This window comes from Triturus cristatus, chromosome 8 (genome assembly GCF_964204655.1).
Source record: "Triturus cristatus chromosome 8, aTriCri1.1, whole genome shotgun sequence".
NCBI classification, from domain to species: Eukaryota; Metazoa; Chordata; class Amphibia; order Caudata; family Salamandridae; genus Triturus; species Triturus cristatus.
The window spans coordinates 198,740,283-198,757,290 of record NC_140591.1 but is presented as its reverse complement, the minus strand read 5'-3'; the positions used below and the strand labels follow the sequence as shown (position 1 = coordinate 198,757,290).

Here is a 17,008-nt window from a genome sequence, read left to right as displayed (position 1 = left end):
AAAACAATGGCCGGCCCCGGGAAAGTGGCCAGAGGAGGGGGGCTACGCAGCCCCCCTCCATAACATTTTTTTAAAACACAGCCTATGCCTCGGGGGATGGGGTCCCCGGGGCAAATTATGGCCTCGGGAGGAGGGCCACGCGCCCAGTTCCCGAAAAAAAAGAAGGGAAAATAAAACGGGATAGGGCCGGAGGCCACGCCCCCTCATTACACCACTCTGCAAACGCGCCCCATGGCGCGTTTGCAGAGGGGGAACTAATTCCCCTTGAATACTGGGGGTCCCTGGGGGCCAACTAGCCCACCAGGAACCTCCAGTATGTGCCAGAGGGCTGCGTTGCAGAGAGGTGTAATGAGGCCACGCCCCTTTTTACACCTCTCTGCAACGCAGCTCCGTAGCGCTTACTGGAGGTACCTGGTGGCCTAGTTGGCCGCTAGGGGACCTCAGGATTCAAGGGGACTTAATCCCCCAACTTAAAATGCGCCACGGGGCGCGTTTGCACAGTAGTGAAGGTAGGGGGCGGGGCCTGAGGTGATACTGTGCAAACACGCCCTGTGGCGCGTTTTAAGTTGGGGAATTCATTCCTCTTCAATCGAGAGGTCCCCTAGGGGCCAACTAGCCCACCAGGAACCTCCAGTATGCGCCAGAGGGCTGCGTTGCAGAGAGGTGTATTGAGGCCACGCCCCTTTTTACACCTCTGTGCAACGCAGCTCCATGGCGCTTACTGGAGGTACCTGGTGGCCTAGTTGGCCGCTAGGGGACCTCAGGACTAGGGGTGGGCGGAATTTGCGGAATTAACCTTCGCAAATTATCGCGAGAATGTTTAAAATTATCGCAAACAAGCAGAAATATCGCGAAGATGCGGAAGTTTTTTTCCGGCATGTTCGCGCGATTTTCTGCATGGTTGCGGGTCGCCAACTTACCCATGTGGCTGCTTGCGGGCGCGGCCATCTTGTTTTGAGTTGTTCTCGCGGTGCATGATCGCGAGAAGAAAGACGTGATCGCGCGACGCATGACGTCACTGCGGGCGCGAACTGTCGCGAGACAGCGCAAATGGCTAAAAACAATACAACATCTCATGGAGAACGCGACCGGATCAAGAAAACTTGTCGGCGAACGCAGGGATTCAGGTAAGGCGATCGCGCGCGCGCGAGAATGTATCATTTTACAGCGCGAGCAAGAAACAAATTATCGCCAAGCTGCGGAAACCGGAATTTTTGACATTTTCGCGCTCTCCGCGGAACGCAAAAATGTCAAATTATCGCAATTTCCGCGAACGGAACGAAATTTTTGCCCAGGCCTACTCAGGACTCAAGGGGACTTAATCCCCCAACTTAAAACGCGTGACGGGGCGCGTTTGCACAGTGGTGAAAGTAGGGGGCGGGGCCTGAGGTGATACCGTGCAAACACGCCCTGTGGCGCGTTTTAAGTTGGGGAATTCATTCCTCTTCAATCGAGAGGTCCCCTAGGGGCCAACTAGCCCACCAGGTACCTCCAGTAAGCGCCACGGAGCTGCGTTGCAGAGTGTTGTAAAAAGGGGCGTGGCCTCTGAACACCTCTCTGAAACGCAGCTCCCTGACGCATACTGGAGGTACCTGGTGAGCTAGTTGGCCCCCAGGGGACCGCAGGATTGAAGAGGAATTAATTCCCCAACTTAAAGCGCGCCACAGGGCGTGTTTGCACACATCACCTCAGGCCCCGCCCCCTTCCTTTACCATTGTACAAATATTCCTCTAAAATCAGCCGAACTACGAATTACGATTTACTCACCTGTTATCAGGAGAGAACCCAGGGCTGCATCTTTTAGACCAGCACTGACCCTGAAAAGTAATTCTAAGCGTACTTACCAGTAACTTGTATTTCCTTCCATAGGAATCCATTGTGTGGTTTTCAGCAGAAAAGTTTCTATTTTCACAAACTAAAAATATTCCTTAAAAAATCGTCTGTATGACTTAAACACATTCTTTCAACTGTTTACAGGAGATTCACCTGTGCTGGATCCAGGATCCACCACTGAGTAAGAAAAAGTAACGATAACACTACTTACCTGCTAAGTGAATTTTCTGCCATAGGATATCATTGGTGATTCTATGTGAAAAATGTTCTAAGTGTCAACTTTTAAAATACAATAATATCCTTAAAAATCACTACTGGAACCCAAACGCTTTTACTCAACTGTTTACAGGAGATGTCCAAGGACTGAATCTAGCATCCAGTCCTGTGGTTAGAAAAGTAATCCATAAAGTAACTAATTGCATTTGACTAGAAATTCATATTGAGCTCAACGTTGCTTTGTGTTTGAAATTGTGTTGCCCATTGCAACAACTGTAACTACTGTACTTAAAAGTCTATTGCCTATTTGCAAAGTATTTAAACTAAAGTAATTCATTCTGAGAAAGTATATTTTGTATTGTAATGTATAATGTAATTAAAAAAATTAAATATCTAAAAATACACAGTTTAAACAATGTAGTAAATCAGTATCAAAAAAATCAGTATAGCAATTAATACATTAAAAATTGCCATTTACAAAACCTTTGAAATTCACTGAAAAAACCATAGGTTTCAGGCCTGATATAGTTAGGAATTAGCATTTAAAAAACCTTTGAAATTCAATGAAAAAACCATAGGTTTCAGGCCTGATATAGTTAGGAATTAGCATTTAAAAAACCTTTGAAATTCACTGAAAAAACCATAGGTTTCAGGCCTGATATAGTTAGGAATTAGCATTTAAAAAAACTTTAGAAATTCACTGAAAAACAATAGGTTTTAGGGGTGTTATAGTTAGCTGGACATTTCACTCGAACAAAACCATTGAAATTCCTCCGATATAGTTAGTTGTACTAACTACATCTCGCACGCCCGCAATCCACTGCTGATGATGTCACATATTACATCATTCATGACATGGTCAGTGACATCACTGATGACATCACTGATGACATCACTAACTATATCAGAGGAATTTCAATGGTTTTGTTTGAGTGAAATGTCCAGCTAATTCCTAACTATATCAGGTCTGAAACCTATGGTTTTTTCAGTGAATATATATATATATATATATCACGTTGTAGCCGTTTGAAGATTCGTTGCTTAGTCTCTCCAAAGTAACGGACACGGACCCAAACTGGTGCTTAGAAGATCTTTATTTCACCGTCGCCATTACGCGTTTCAGCTCCGTAGAGCCTTGATCACATGACGTGGTCGCTACCAATCATACCTTAAATACCATAATACACAACTACTACAAGAGGTCACATGGTCATGAACATAGAAGACAAACGTCAGTATATTTTTTTAAAACCAAATGTAAACATAGTTAAATAACTCTTACATTGTGACGTTTGTTAAAAAATATTTCACAATTGGTGATACATTTTTGTTTGTTCTGTTCAATTGATTTGAGGAAAAAATTATGGTAAAATACCACATGTTCTCTATCACAATTTTGGGTATCGGGTTAAATCCCTATGAACATAATGCTTCCTTGACCAATATCATTTTCTTGTATTTGTGTTGTGCAAAGTAAATGCTGTGCAAAACCGTGCTTAAAGTGCAAACTATAAATACATGAAAAAAGTGCCTAGTGCTGAGTGCAATGAGAGTTTTGGGCGTCAGTGCAAAATTTATATGACATCTAAAATATCGTTGGTTTGATCAGATATATTGATAACAATTTTAATCTTGGCATGTATTGATTTGATTTGCCATTTGTCAAATCTGATTAGATTTAGTTTAGAGCATGGTTACATAGTGAATAGGGTTTTAAGATGTAGACATTTAAAAGACTCTAAAATCTCTAAAATCTCTAAAATATCTTAAAAGTATATATATATTTATATACCCATATATTCAGGAGTGGGCGATCTCACTGGAGAAATTACAGATGATATTACAGTGCCCTGTGCAAATTCGAACATGGTAGGTACAAAGTTAATAATAATAAAAGACAACAACATCATTTGTATATCATCAAGTCTATAAATATATAAATATATAAATATATAAATACATAAATATATAAATATATAAATATAAACATAAATACTTTGTTAAAATTCCATACAATCGACATATATACAACTAAATGTCTGCACATCTATCCTGCCGGAATTTAGTATGCTCATTAATTGATATGCTTTGTATAATCTGTACAGCTACGGTATTCCTTCAGTTGTTTTCTTAGCTTAAACATGTATGAAGATCTTCTGTGATGTTTAACCCTGATGGTACCTTTGAATCTAATTGTAGTATGTACCTTGTTTCAAAAAGTTTTCTTAGTTTAGTGACCCTGTCACCCCCCCGTCTACTGGGCGGTACAGAGTCTATAACAAAATACTTGAGGGCTGTGTTATCAGAGTTATGCTTATCTTTGAAGTGACGTGCCACAGGGTATGTATTGTCCTGATTTGTTATGGCACGTAGGTGTTGAAGAATACGTTTGTGTACCTGTAGCACAGTACTTCCAACATATTGTAGATCACAGGTACATTGCAATACATACACCGCAAACTCTGTTTTGCATGTTAGCAATTTATCTATTTTGAGAGGCACTCGAACCAAGGCACGGACCTTCAAGCATAGGTCCATTAATAGGTACGAAGGACGCCAGCATGCCAATAGCTTTCACAGCCAACCACCAGCTGCCTGACGCGTTTTGAAGTCTATCTTTTTCAAAGGCTTTCGTGGTGAAGTGCACTTTAGATGGAACGCATTTCCCACGGGACTGCAATCTCCAGAATACAATGCGCAGTTTTCATTCAGAACAGCCCATAGAGGGCGCGCTATTGAGTATTTAAAGAAGCAGGGACCGGACTGTGCACTTTCCATTTCACCACGAAAGCCTTTGAAAAAGATAGACTTCGAAACGCGTCAGGCAGCTGGTGGTTGGCTGTGAAAGCTATTGGCATGCTGGCGTCCTTCGTACCTATTAATGGACCTATGCTTGAAGGTCCGTGCCTTGGTTCGAGTGCCTCTCACTGTGAAGGTCAAGCTGGAGCGTGGATATATACATATATATAAATATATATATATATATATGTATATATATATGTGTGTATATATACATATATATATATGTTAAACCCAAGATGCCCACAGCCTTGAAACGCGTCGGAGAAAAAGATGACAGAAATGCTGCAGCTTGTTTTCCTTTTAAATAAACCAGCAGGTGTTTTTGAAGTTGAGTGCGCTTCCGTTGCTGTGGGTATCTTGAGTTTAACATATTTACATGGCAGCCCTGCCGTAGGAAGCTGCACCATCCGTAACTACAGGGAGGCTGCGAGTTGGAACTTTGCCAGAACTCGTGTTAGCACTTCAGAAGTGGAGAAATCAAACTTGCTCAGCACTATGGCCCACCAGAGGGCAACAAGGTATTTAATTCATGCACGAAGCAGAGCCCACTGGAGGGTGTAAAAGAACTCTTATCTTGACTACAAGTCCCAGCCTGCATTCACGGACTTACGTAATTAATTAAGCCCACTGAGGGTATTTAAATGAGCAGGCTGTGAGAGTCATCTGCGGACAGCATGCTGAAACTCGATGATTAAGAGGCAGACAGCCTTGTTGTGGGCATCTTGGGTTTAACATATATATATATATATATATATATATATATATATATACATATATATATAAAACACATGGACACATTCTTCATGATTTCCCATTGTGGGTGGCCCTGTCAGTTTTACCTGCGACCCCTTGGGTGCCAAAAATGACATATAGAGAAGCCGCTGCAAGTATCAGAGAAACAATCTAACAAAACACACCGTGTGCCATTTTATTTTCATCAATGTAGCTAAAGCTCCCTGCCCTACACATCCTAAGGTGTTTAGTTCACCTAATCCCAGGAGAGTCAGATTAATGCCAGACCTACTGAGCATGAAATTACTTTTCACTTAAATTTAATGTATCTAAATTTATATCATGTACATGTTGTGAAACTCTGGCATGGCTGACTCTCCTTAGCCCAAGGCTCATTTTTACAACCAGTACAACAAATAAGTTGTGTCACCGGAATGCATAAACTCTATTGCCCTCAAACGCCACACAATGGGTGGTGATCTAAGAGCTGAAGTGCAGAGAAAGGGAAATTACTTAATTAGTTCTGTTCCTGCACCTCTCCTTGGTCTCAAAAGTAATCTTTTGAAAAATAAGAACCACTACTTGGTTTTATCCACATTCTGTTACTCACAATGTATGCCAATGGTTACATTTATCAATTGTGCTAGGAAGCTTTTAGACCAATACTTCCTCTAACATAAAAATGCATAGATTGCAGGAGCTAACTAGCAGGACAAGCGCCATCTCTTCAGGCATCCATTGTATCTACCTCATTATCCTTGACTACTTAAAAGTCTTGAAGATTTGAAGATTTTACTGTGGGGTATTGTTTTGCTGGGAGCATTGCTGTGTACCACATGCCTTGCTTAGAATCTAATTATTTAAGCCACATTTCTGTCAGGTTTCTTGCCTTCATATCTTTTCATCTCTGTCCTCTATTTTTCTCTTATCCAATCCTGTTCGTCCTCACAGTACAGTCTCCCTTGTCTATTTCATCTCTCTTTGTTTTTTACTGGTATGTTTTAATGATCAGTAACCACAAGACCAACCCTCTAATTATCTTTCGCTGTGTGCAGCGTTCCGAGATTGTTTACTCACTCTAAAGGGTACAGAATAATTGTGTTATTTTATTTATTTACACGTGGAGCGCTCCCATCCCGCTGCGTTCTTGTGCGCACGGAATAAGTTAATAGATCACATTTAAACACACCCACAGGTCAATGTCTTGTTTTGAAAACCTGAAACCATAAAACTGCCTGGATTTAAACCTCAAGCACCCTTTAAAGGGTGCCAATAGTTCCAGCCACACTTGATCGTGTAGGTTAGGAATAATAACAAACATTAAGTGAGACGTTGCATTGCATAGCAGAACATTGTACATCCAGGGATAGCATAAGAGGAAGCACAGGCAGCGTTATTAACTGTCAGTCAAATCCTCCTCTAGCCAGCCTGTTTATCTCAACACTCATCCAAACTTATCAAGCAGCTCAGAACATGGGCTGTATGACTTGATCCCACCTCCAGAGTGGCAGGCTTCAAGAGTCTTCTTCCTTACGCCCGAGTTGGGCCCTCAGGCTCTCACAGACAGCAGACCTCTGTCCCTGTATTCGCATGCCCGACTGTAAAAACTTTAGTTTATTAAGCAGGCTATGTCCCTGAAAGAGATAGGTGCTGCTTTAAAAAAACAGTTTTTCACTTGTGAAAACATCAAGGGGAGTATAGAGTTTTACACTGGACCACTTTTCCACACGCAGATCAAGAGAAAGAAAGGTCGAAAAGGGATTTTAAAAAAATGAGCAAGAAAAAGATGGTAAAACAGTGAAAAAGAGAAAATGTATGGCTGAGAAAGAACCTGGAAGAGACATGAAGTGTAGGGTGGGAGAAAAAAGAGTTGTGAGGGGGAATCAAGAATGCGGATTCTTGGAATATGGGAAACCTGGAACGCGGGCGCTCAATGAGCAAAACGCTGAACTACTACACTTTTTTTTCCTTTACAAATTAAGCACTGCTGGCGGCTTATTGCCCGACTTGTCTTTTCATACCCTTACTCTGCACAAGCTACTCCTGGCCCCAGGAGTCATGAAGGCTGTGGCAAGAACAAAAAGTCAATAGACCTCTGGGAGCTCTGTCCATTGTCTGTATATTCCATTCACTGCCAACAAATAGGAGGCTGCTCGGGGGCGAAGGATAGGAGCCGGGGTCCATGCTTTGATGTCTTCAAGGTGCAAAGCGTAAACAAAGCCACTTATGCACACTCCTGGCATTTTGGTGAATTCACAGCCATGATGACCACAAATGCTCACATTCGCAATGACGTCACAGTAGTACTGCGGGGAGCAGGAGATTCAGATACACAGCGAGTTGCTTCTCTAGGCACAAAACTCTGGATTCGGTCTCAGGTTTGAAACCTCCAAACCGAGTCTGCAGATCTACAAAAGTTAATCTTAAATAAAGCTGAGCACATATTTGCATGGAGAAAAAAGGCCTGGGCGCTGCCAAACGTTCATTCATCCAGGAAGAAGTGTTTAGGACGATACAAGTGATGACAGTCTTTAGGGAGGAACAGTGATCCCATGAATACTATCAGGCTAATGGTCCTTAGCAGTTATGACAGGGAAGGTCCACAAAAAAAATATTATGGAACCTATTTCCCTCCTTTTATAAAACGAAATACCTGCAGCTTCGGATGGGCTCTTTTTCATCATTAGATCTACCTCCTCCATGGGCAGTTAAACCTGAGTCGAAAACATGTCAACCATGCGGTCTTTTCCAGGAATCAATAACTCACTTGCTCTGCCTATGCCCTATACTCCTGGAAGATCACAGAAGATTGATTCGGCATCTGTGGACTAAGGAGGGGTCGCGGACATTACCAGCTGCCGTTAGCTTCCTACTGTACAATGTGCAGCCGCAAGCATTACTAAACTGGTAAAATTCCTGGAGAGTATAGACAAGCAACTAATAAGCTAGAAGTACAAAACGAAGATGGGGAGGAACCTTGAACTCCAGCCGCCTCAAAGACTATCTTCAAATAGAAATATATCATCGCTTCCTAAAGTATTAGCTTTTATCCAAGCAGAACGGACAGTAGCAGCAAGCTTTACATGGCGACATTTTAATTAAAAATTATTTTACCAATTTACTAGTTGCTTATTGAATTGCATTTTAAATTATTAACAGTACCACCAACGATGGAAATTGCTTGAAGATCTCTGGTTTAGCTGTTGAATCATCGACAAGTTTAAAAAAATTATAGCACTGTCTATTATTTTAATTCTACTTGGCACTAACGCACTTTGATAGAATTGATTGTCTAAATAAAGTATTTTGAATTTGTCAGGCTTATGGTGACAGCAGCAAATCATTCCTATCTCACATGGAATAGACAGAGTCATTCCAAAGTGGGTATGGGCCTCAGTCTTTGAATTAAAAGCTCAGTCATAAGTGGCATTGCCTCGAACATGCCACCTTTTGCACAAAGGTGTGGAACCCCCACACTAACAGCTGATGCTTCACCATTCAGGTCCTCTCTGCAATAGGAAAGCAGAGACCACACTCGTTTACATCCAGTATTCACTGTGCTCCTCCCACACCCATCCTAAGGGCCATCCATCACCCTACAGCAGCACAGATGCCAAGGTAGCACAGCACAAAAGTAGTCTATCATAAAGTAATGTGCCATAACGTGAGGCAACAAACAGAACTCAATGTGACATAATATTTTGTAATATATATGACCATAATGGAATATAGCATAGCAAAACAAAGTAAACCATAACATAACACAACAACGTAGCATACCTCAACTTTACCTGGCACAACATGACATGTAACATGATGTAAAATGATTTACATTCCTTCACCCCTGAATCTTGTATCAGAAGGTCCCTGCTTGGTTGGCCCAGCCGACAATCAGCACTATTACACCCCTAGCGTATTATCCCTTATTAAGTCTGCTTTACAGCTCAGCTGTCTGCAAGGAGCATTGTTACCTACTCTTTAAAATATGTACAGAATGGCCTACCTAGAGGAGTGGGACTCTTTCATCCCACGGTTTTAGCTATTTGATGTATCATTCCGCCTTCCTAATAGGCTAGGCTTCAATGTGATAAACAGTGTTTGTGCGGGGAGTTCATCTAAACATCATTGGTAAATTCCGGACTAGTACCCCAACCCTGGAAAAACGCCATGGTGAGGGCGCTATTGAAGAAACCCAGTCTTGACCCTGATACACTTTGAAATTATCGCCCTATCTCCCTCCTCCCCAGGATCAGCAAAATGCTAGATAAGCATGTTAACACAGCTATCTCTGCCTTTTTCAAATCTAATAACATAGTTCACCCGTCACAAACTGGATTTCGCTCCCAACACGGGACTGAAACCGCACTACTCACAGTGGTTGAAAAGGCCAAAATGATCTTAGACAAAGGAGGATCGATGGCCATCATCCTTTTGGACCTCAGTGCCGCTATTGACACCGTTAACTACGACATCCTGATCCACAGATTGAGAAATATTGGTCTATCAGGTAGTGTCATCACCTGGTTACAGTCCTTCCTCAAGGACAGGAGCTTTCAAGTCTTTGAAGGAGATAACTCGTCAGATCAAATCCCACTTGGCTGCAGCGTGCCTCAGGGCTCATCCCTGAGCCTGATGTTGTTCAATGTCTATATGAGTCCACTGGCACAGATTGTCCTCCCCTTCGGGATAGAAATTGTTATGTACGCCGATGACACCCAATTAGTGGGGCCCTAAACCATCCAGGATCCACCTCGACCAGTCTAGGTCCCTGCATCTAGAGAGTTGCCAAATGGATGGAACTCTCCTTTCTCAAACTGAACGGAGATAAAACAGAGCTCATGATGCTGGGCAACTCACCCATTTCTGGCATCGCCCTACCATGGCCAAGCTCTCTTGGCTCCCCGCTCACACCCAAAAATCAGAACAAAAGTCTAGGCATTTGGCTAGATCAGTCAACCAGTGGCGGTGCGTCCATTAAGGGCGCTGGGGCGTTGCCACACAAGCCGCCCGCACCGGCAGCTCCCTCGGCGTCGAGGGAGAATTGCAATCATGTCAGTCACAGTCAGCAGACAGCATGAACTCGGACTGCCCACCCCCTTCAGATTCTGAAGAGGGAGAGCGGCCGACGTCATGCTGCTGAGTGACTGACATGCAGCAAACCAGGGGTGGCGCAGAGTGCACAGCAGGCAGCAGTGCGCATGCTGGGTGAAGGAGGCGAATTTTCTGTCCGTGCCAAGTCATGCGCACTACTGTCTGCTGTGGCTGGCGCATGCCCATTAGGAGAGCGAGGGTTGAGCAAAGGCTCAAACCTCGGTCTCCTAATGGGCAGGCGGGCGGTGAGTCACCCTGCTCTAAGCCAATGCTGGCGCTGCTGGAGCAGCGTCAGTATTGGCTTAGAGGGGTTGCCAACCAACCAGTGCTGTTCGGAAGAGGCGCCAACGGGACCCGGCCGAGAAGCAGAGAGGCGCCGCGCGGACCTGGTCTGGTAAGCTTAGCTTTACACAAAAAGACAAAAAATGTACTCATGTTCTGTGGTTTTCCTTTAACAACGTTCCCTCATTAATACTTATTGACCAAGTTTTTTTACGTTATATATTCTACACTCCGTCGTTGAACTCTTTTGCTAGACAAGCTTTAGAGGTGTGAGAAGGGGTCTCAAAGCACATGGGGGGGGGAGCTGTGGAATGGAGCTGCGGCTGTTATGATGTCACAGAGATAACAAACTGATTGTAAGCTGCAGCTCACAGACAGCAGGTATGGTAAATGTATGTTTCGTATGATAGGTTTTTTATATGAAGCGATATTCAACATGTAGATTCACTGCGATGGTATTGGGAACTCAATGAAAAGACACACATGGAGTGAAATAAATGCCAGCTCCCTGCAAATTAAGCGTTCATTTTTTAGTTGTTGGACACAGGTGACACGGGCTACAAAAGCAGCTATGTTCTAATTACGTCCATAAATATTACGTATTGCCCTGTCTAACGTGCAGTTGATTTTTAATTACAGATCCAGGAAATGATTATTTTCAAATATGCATAATTACTTCTTGAAAATGAAAAAGGGAAAACCCTGGCTGAAATCAGACAACTCCCCAGGCACCTACTTCCTGCCAATGCACACGCTGAATTCTCATACACGTAGAGATACACATTTGGGGATTATCAGATCAAAACGGCGATATGTCCAGAGCGGTGCAGGGGCCCATTAAATGCATGTCTCTCGTGCTGAAAAAAAACCCCTTTACAAATGGATAGTACCCGTGGCCCACGGGTGGGAGGTCAGTTTCATTACTCCCTGATGTGCTAAGAACGGTGACGTCACATCCTGCAGGGCAGGAGCATTGCACAGAATGTTGGTGCCCTGAGCAGATGAGACAGCATTTATCGAGACATTAGATTGCACCAACGGAGATGACACACTCATTTGCTCCTTTCTGCCATGGTAATTAATACCTGTTAACCCAGAATAAGTCGGCACACTCCGAAAATATGAGATCAAAATCCTAGTCTTTATTAAAATGTTTTTTAAAGGTTAAATAATTTATTATATCTCTTAGCATGGCGAAGATAAGAGGTAAGAAGTTTTCGTAATAACAGGGACGGGTGCCTGTAGAATAGTTGTGCTTCAGTTCAGTTCCAGTTAACAGTTGCACGTGTTTCATGAGAGTAGTTCCCTCTTGTATTTTAGATGAGTGCTATATCGCTACGGTACACAGCATTGAACTTCCATGGGTCAATACTATGAACTAATAGTGCATGATGCATCAACCACATCTTTATTCCGAGGTTCGTGGCTCGCGCACTAATCAAGATGGCGATGATTTTGCGGAGCATGTTCATGATTTGAGCCATGACAAGGTTACGGCATCCTCCAATTGAGCCGCTGCAGATGTTCGCCACAGTTTCTTGAATGCAGAGCTCTTTCTGCATCCTGTTTTCATGGACCCGAAGCATAGCTGCCAAGTTTAGAGATTGCCTATGAGTGCCTTTTCCAAGGTTTCAGGGTTCTTATGAGTGACGAACAAATGTGTGACACTTAGAGTGACACTTTCTCACATGTTGAACAAATCAATGAAATCAAAACATTTGCAAAAATATCACTTAAGCATGGTGTGTGGTGGCACACTGTCAGTTACAGGCAGCACGTTTTCACATTGTAATGGCCACTCAGTTTGCAAAAATAGTTTTACTGCTAAAGCTACTTACTGCACAAGCTTGTTTTGCACTTTGCGTCATTCCAGTTTCTCCTAAATTGATTTTGAACTCAAGTGTATTGAACTATCTAGTAAATCCACAAGAATCTTATGAAAAGACTAGTTTCAGTTGCACAAAGTGTCTTGTGATTTACCAGTGTTTCAAATGCAATTTTAAGGCTTACTTAGGCAGACCGGTAGGTGCGCATTATTAAATATGTTCCCTTTCAGCACACATAATTGGCAAGTGTATGCACAGGGAAAAATAGCAAGTCTGTGCCAAGTGGGAATTGGCAAGTCTGTGGTTCCTCCCCCATCCCCTAGCCACAGTGGAAAAGAACTTGGGAGTAAAATGTGATCAACAACTCATCTTCCTACCCCAGGCTGATGCTGTTGTGGGCTCGTGTTGTGTGTTTTTGCAGTCCCTCAAGAAATTACTTTATTTTGCTGATTTACGCCTAGAGAATTGTGGTCGATGTTCTTATCACTTGAAAGATGAATTACGCAAAAAGCCCTTCTCTGGGCCTTCCGGAAGACTTAGTTTAGCACTGCGGGTGGTGGCTGCTCACCTCTTATTAAACAAGCATAGCCAATAGGGACCTTATAAGTGTTCAGCCATGCCGCGCTGAGTACTGGCGTACTCTTGGGTCTTGTAGTCCTGGTGCATCACAGGGAGCCCATGGTAACGGAGAGCCCCAGATTTAAGCATGTGTCCCTAGTAAGGCGCATGGTGATTGCCCTTTCCCTTGCCATCCAGAGCAGTTTGTGTGATGTAAATGAGAGGGGGACATGAGAACCCCGAAACAATTTGTTTTTTCAATTTCTCCTTGATTTCGTCTCCTGGAAGCTCCCAGAAAGGGGAAGGTGTGACCAGGGGTGCTTATGAGGTGGCACCGGGCCCAGTATGTCTGGCTGCGGGTTTTGTGTTTGTCACTTTGTGAGTAAATCGAGTATTTCACGTCTGCTTGCAGCTGCAGCGGTCTCTGTATACTTTTTTGTTTATAGGTCTTTAAGCCTAAACAAATGTTTGTGACTCGTGCTTTATGTGTGTACTTGAAAGAGTTTGAGTGTGTGTTTGTACTTGTGTTGGGGTAAAGTTGATGGATATAAGGATGTTATTACAGATCCTGTCATAATACTTTTGCAAGTGCTTTATCAACTTTCCTGCTTCCTCAAATTTGCTTGAAAATGCTCCATTTATCCACTCTTTTTTCAAAATTTTCTCGGAGGAGTTGTTAGGGCTCGCTCGCTCGCCTCAGTGCAGTACCATGATAACTTTACGCTCACCACTTTCAAATGTCACTAGCCGCCACTGTCTGTCACTTACTTTTCATCATCAGGCAACCAAACTTGGCCGCATCCTGCGGATGCTCCGTAAAGTTCTTCCGCTCCTTCCATTTTCAGCAAGAAGTCTCATGGTCCAGGCTTTAATCCTTTCCCTCCTCGACTATAGAAATACTTTAGGGCAGATCTACAAGAAACTAACGCAGCACGATGCAGCAAGTCATTTTGCTGCGCCGCCCTGCGTTAATTTTGAAGCACAGGGATGCAACATATTTACAACAATATGTCACATCTCTGTGCTTCCCCCTGCGCTGGTGCACAAACTGCAGCCGTGCGCCGGTGCAGGCACCCTTGCACCATGGTGCAAGGATGCCTGCGTCGTGGGTAGATTGTTTTTGTGCAAGAAGGAGCACATTCCTGCACAAAAACAATCAATTGAGGTGATTTCCTCTTCCAATGGGTGCTGTAGAAAATATTTCTCCTCATTGCACCTCGCTACCCCACCCCTAGGGTGGTGTAGCATTCTGACGCATTTCCAGATTTACGATTTCTCGTAAATCTGGAAATGCATCAGTGGACATGGGTTTTGCTTGGGAACACCCGCAGCAACACCCAATGTCACACTCCGAACACGCAAAGTGCTGCGAGAACAGAGGCGATATTTACAAGCACAGTTTAAGTCACGCAGAGTGACTTTACCTGTGCTTGTAAATATCACTCAGCAGGCTGCGCCACCGGTGCGTCACGCATGGGGCTTGTAAATCTGCCTCTTTGTATCTAGGAGCTTCTAGGGCTACCACAAATAAGCTGCAAGTCATCCAGAATTGTGCAGCACGGATGCTTTTTATGCTTCTCAACTGCCACTCCGCAAGGCTGGCTCTGAAAACCATGCACTGGCTCCCGGTTGCGGACAGAATAAACTTCAAGTCTCTATGTATTGCCCACAAATCTTTCTGGAAGAAAGGCACCCCCTCATTCTCCAAGCCATTGTTTCCCTTACCACCCTAATAGATACCTTCGGTCATCCAGTTTCTACCTAGCCGTGGTCCCTACAATCAACAGGATGAGAAGTGGTGGTCGATCTTTCCGCTTTACTTCCGCCAAGCTCTGGAATACTCTCCCCCCCCACCTATGATCGGAACCAAATCTCCTTCCCTTCCGTAAACTTCTGAAAACTTGGCTCTTCCACACCCCACCTATTAAGCTGTCGTGACCGGCCTCTCTTTCGGCTAGCACTGGGACGCCTTAGGGTAGCCATTACAAATATCCATAACATAACATAACATGTGTTGCGTAGTTAGACAAAAATAGAGTCACATGTGTTGCCACATTGAAGTCAGAACTATTGGCTTTAACAGTACTTGTATTTTGCTGGCACTACCCATTTCAACAAATAGGAAGGCAGAATTAGCAAAGGTTACTTGGAAGGAAGTAGCAGCATTTGTTCAGCTTCCTATCAGGACTCAGCCTGTGCCTAGCAGCCATTGGCATGCAATGCCGCACAGTAGTGGCCGCTGCTTTTTTCCAATTAAAAGTTAAACGCATGGTAAAGACAACTATTTACAATTGTAGCTCTATTAATCGTAACAAGGGTTCCAATTCTACATTGTTATTGTATTTTACAGGTAAATACAGTCAGAAAAAATCTATTTCTCTGTCCAGATTTATTTTTAAATATGGAAAAATAGAAAAATACCTAAAATAGGCGTTCTTTTGAAGTGATGCCTGATGCTATCAAGCTTTTTTTCTTTGAATATGAATTTTCGGAAGGTATAACTTTACCTTTCATTTATCGGGGATTTTTTTCATTAAAGAACGTTAAGCAACCGCAAACGAGACACAGTGCAAAACATGTACCATCATGTTTATGCCACTCTCAAAAAAATGTGTGGTTCGGCATGTCTTCCACGACCGCCCACTCACCCTACAGGTAGCCAAACATTTTCCCCCTGCACACCACCTCCTGGCCGGATGCTGTCCATCTTGAATGCTGTGCAGACTAACACGCAGCCTGGGAGTTTAAAAAAGATCACAGTCGCACGTGTAAAAATACTAACGTCATACGAGTGTATTTCATATGACTGAAATATGATATATTGCTTCTTATAGCACTGAATCCCTTCAGATATCCAATTGCCAATGTACATTTTGATGTAATAAATGGGAAGATGTACTAACTGCAGGCTCATTTATTCACAAAACAAAATAAATACAGATAAAAAATAGATAAAAAGAGCAAAAACTAAATATGGAACCCTAATTATAATGCACAAGAAATGCCCCGGCAATTCAAGACGCACATGAACAAAATAATACAATAACAGCAAGGTTTAAAACAACACATATGAATATAAAAGAGCATAAAATGCTCAGTCAAAACCAGTTACTTAACGACAAACATAAGATTGCATCAAGAAAGTAACTAATACTCTATTACTCGGCAGTTCAGTTGGAGCAGCCGTAAAATCTTGCTCACCCTGTCTGCTGAGAGGTGCCGGCCGTTCCTGTCTGCAGCGGCGCAGGGAGTCCGCCCGTCCCGACTGTGTCTGCGGCACAGATTGCTTTTTGTTTGTTTTATTTTGAGAGGAAGCCGATCACAGTGTGGACTCTAGCCACTTGCGTGAGATGCTGGGTGGAGTTTACTTAACTTTGTGCTCTATTGTTTTTTATACGTGTTTATTAGAGTTTTCCATATCACGATACATTTTTAACAAAAACTATTTTCGATTTAGATTTAACAAAGAAGCGTTGGGAAAGCGTCATCCATACATTTATCTGAGAGGCATTGCAGGATTAAGTCATGATAGAGACAGCATCATTAAAAACAAGAGTAATGTTTCCCAACTAACAGGGAAGCATGATAATAGAAGGGGGACAAATGAGGACAAACCAATCAGTTACAGCTCTGGTGACAGCAATGTGTGTGAATGAGGAGTGTCGCGT

The 17,008-nt window shown here is 43.1% G+C and overlaps 1 protein-coding gene across 4 annotated transcripts in view; it reads right to left on the bottom strand.

The window, feature by feature from the left end:
• The window catches only part of LOC146801829 (potassium voltage-gated channel subfamily E member 1-like), a 266,708-nt gene extending 250,090 nt beyond the window's left edge, over positions 1-16,618 (bottom strand). For 3 of the 4 annotated variants that reach the window (XM_085621338.1, XM_085621339.1, XM_085621341.1), the window contains exon 1: positions 16,542-16,618. The gene's annotated coding sequence lies outside the window, so the exon portion shown is untranslated. The remainder of the gene's footprint in view (positions 1-16,541) is intronic. The other variant, XM_085621342.1, reaches the window with a different exon arrangement.
• Between the last annotated feature and the right edge of the window lie 390 nt (positions 16,619-17,008).